The sequence below is a fragment of the Octopus bimaculoides genome, chromosome 22 (genome assembly GCF_001194135.2).
Source record: "Octopus bimaculoides isolate UCB-OBI-ISO-001 chromosome 22, ASM119413v2, whole genome shotgun sequence".
Classification (NCBI taxonomy): domain Eukaryota; kingdom Metazoa; phylum Mollusca; class Cephalopoda; order Octopoda; family Octopodidae; genus Octopus; species Octopus bimaculoides.
In genome coordinates this window covers 11,859,389-11,860,266 of record NC_069002.1, presented here as the reverse complement: position 1 = coordinate 11,860,266, position 878 = coordinate 11,859,389, and positions in this window count along the sequence as shown.

Below are 878 nucleotides of genomic sequence, written 5' to 3'. Positions count from 1 at the left end.
TATATATATATATATATATATATATGTATGTATGTATGTATGTATATATATACACGTGGATGCATATACATGTACACTGAGATGTATACACACACACACACACGTATACACGCAAGCGCATGTCCATAACCATCGCCATCACCCATCAGACTCCCAAAACAAAAGAAAGCAAATTACAAATAGAATATGGCCTTCAATAATTACAGCAGAAATAACTTCTAAACTACCAACAGTAAATTGAATATTATATCATGTTGTTGTTGCTGTTGTTATTGTTGGTGGTTTTATGGCTGTTGTTCTTGTAGGTGTTGTTGATGTCGCTGGTGATGACATAGGTGGTGGAGATGGTTGTTGTTGTTGTTGGTGGTGGTGGTTGTGGTGGTAGCGATGGATATTGAAAGAAGAGCGTCCGGAAATCAAAATAAGAATTGAAATAAATCTCAAACAAAAGAAATGATATGCGCGACAAACAATGAAACTTTTGGATTGTACCATTACATCATGGAATCAAACACGGACGGACACAAGAAACTACATGCATACACATATATACATACACATACACACACATATATATGTGTATAAATATATATACCTACTCACACACATATATGTACATATATACATATATATATACATATATACGTATATATGTGTGTATGTATGTATGTATGTATGTATGTACGTATGTATATTTACACATACATGTATGTGTGCATGAATGCGTGAGTGTACAAATCTATAAAATAGAGTATTGTATGTATATACATATAGATGTACGGAAATATATACATACATACATACATACATACACACACACACACATACACACACACACACATATATATATATATATATATATATATATATATATATAT